Source organism: Choloepus didactylus, chromosome 1 (assembly GCF_015220235.1).
Source record: "Choloepus didactylus isolate mChoDid1 chromosome 1, mChoDid1.pri, whole genome shotgun sequence".
In the NCBI taxonomy this organism is placed as follows: domain Eukaryota; kingdom Metazoa; phylum Chordata; class Mammalia; order Pilosa; family Megalonychidae; genus Choloepus; species Choloepus didactylus.
Window position 1 is genome coordinate 144,166,850 of NC_051307.1, and position 2,405 is coordinate 144,169,254.

The 2,405-nt window shown below is 43.7% G+C and overlaps 1 pseudogene; it reads right to left on the reverse strand.

The window, feature by feature from the left end:
* Positions 1-826: 826 nt before the first annotated feature.
* Positions 827-2,013, reverse strand: LOC119526044 (annotated as a pseudogene).
* Positions 2,014-2,405: the final 392 nt, after the last annotated feature.

Consider the following 2,405-nt stretch of genomic DNA (forward strand, 5'->3'; position numbering starts at 1 on the left):
CACCCTTCCCAGAATCACAGCCCTGGGGCTTTCTCCACTGAGCCAGAAAAGAAACAGATAGTCCCCTTCAGACCCAGTCCAAGGCAACCCTCCGGCTCTCCCAGATCAGTCGTCACCCAAAGCCTCTGTCTGTTTTTTGGGGCTGCGTACCTGTAGTGAGCAGTTCACACTCGCTACTTAAAACCCCAGTTGGAGCTCAGCTGAGATGTATTCGCTTGCTGGGAGAGAGCTTCTCTGTGGCACCACGCGGCTCCGCAGCTCGGGCTATGGGGGAGGGGTCTCCCAACCTGGTTCCACAGGTTTTACTTACAGATTTTATGCTGTGTTCTCGGGCATTCCTCCCAATTCAGGTTGGTGTATGATGAATGGATGGTCTCGTTTGTCCCCCCGCAGTTATTCTGGATTATTTACTAGTTGTTTCTGGTTTTTTGTAGTTGTTCCAGGCGGACTACTTAGCTTCCACTCCTCTCTATGCCGTCATCTTGCCCGAGTCCCGCCAGTTTGTTTCTTGAGGACTTCATCGAACATCTTCATTGGAGTTGCCAGTTTGCTCCCTGCCCTACGGAATTTTGACTCGAGCATACCCACAGTTGCATGAGACACTTTTATAAATCTTATATTCATAGATATCTCTCATTGATTCTGTTTCCCTAGAGAACCCTAACTAATACAGATGGTAATCATAGAAAGGTCATAAATAAGGAGATAAAGCCCCAAAGTCTTTTATGCAGGAAGAGAAAGTGCCTTCTCAATTTAGTTTCAAAATAGGTATCATCTTCCATTCATCCTAATGCTTCCATGGCACGAGTGTTTTGATATAGAAGTCCTATCCTACAGCTTGTTTGGAGCCTGCTGCAGGGAGCATGAGGCTTTCCAGCTGTTGTTGATGCCCTGCATGAATCAACCATTCATAAAACTTGTTCTCCACGAATACCTGGAACTGCTTCCTTTGGTTCTTTGTCAAAAGAGCTTCCTTCACGATTTATTGCCAGATTTGTATCTTCTGTTCTCTTTGACCCAGTGCTTTCTGATATGCCGATGGAAGGCCCCCAGGTATCCCTGTGGTGTCCCCTTCCATTTCAAAGGGAATAATAAATACATAGAATTCACAAGCTGGTAAGAGCTAGAAGACACTTGTGTCACTATGCTCTCTGCACACAATCATTGGGTCATTCCAATAGTTAGGAACTGTAGCAATGCCAGTCCTGGCCATATGGTCCTCCAGCATTGGGTAATGGGTGTGAAAAGGAACAACATTTACTGTCTAGTTTCCAGAGAGAATAAGTGGGTGTGTAGGCATCAGCATGTGAAAGGTGCAACCTGCTGTAGAAAAGATGGACAGACGATGGCAAACAACAATAACTTTCACAATCTCACAGCTGTGGAGGTGAAGAGCAGTCTGTACAGGGCCCAAGACAAAGGTGCTGTTCCTGCACTTCTCAGTTGTCACAGATCTTGAAGAGCCCAAGCCAATTTCTTTCCAGACTTGAGACAAGCAGTACTACCAAATGGATTCCCAGTCAAACAGGCTGTCAATCAGGCTTCCAACTTGTAGAAGGAGAAGGCCTTAGAGATCTTTGAGAAGCCACTCTGCATGAAGTGGCTGCCAGAGGGCAAGTTCATGAAGTGGGTAGATCTTCCTGGCTTTTCTCACTGTACCTTCGAGAAGAGAGCCAAGTGCTTCAGTAGCTTCTTGAGAGACTAGCTACTATAGGTTGAATGAAATGATGCAGTGAATTGTTCTGGATCTAAAAGCAACGCAAGGAGATCTGACAGGCGATCATAGACAAAAGCTTGGTGATTGTAATCATTCCAGTTCTTATAATGACAACTGGATTTGCCAGTCACATCAGGGGATGGAGATCTGTTTCTGGGAGTACACCACTCTTCCCCAGTCAAAGATATCCTGAGGGAGACCTTGTTTAACTGCTGCGTACATAAGGAGAGCAGAAACTGTAGGGTGTCCACTGAAAGCCACGAGGGCAAGAGCTGCTCCATCCCACCTCTCTGCATGTCTCCATGCCCACTATGCATTTTTTTAACTATGTATTTTGTTTTTAGACAGAGGACATTTAGTCAAAGAACTGTGTTCAGTTTGTTACTCGGAGTAATTCTTATTTTTTACTTCTATGTAGTCATGCTATTAATATGAAATAGTTGGTTTTGATTTGCATTCAATTTTAGTTTTGCCCCCTCATCCATGTTGATTTAATTTTATTTTTTAATGTGTAAAAACATTACAAGTTTCTAAAAGCAAAACTATCCAAAAAGGTGTACTCAGAGAATTGCTTCCTCTTCTACTCCTCCCATCCTATTCCTAACCACCATTTATAGGTAACTAATGTTATTAATTTCTGATTTACCCTTCCTATGCTTTTTGAAGAAATAATTTTCCTTACTCAAAC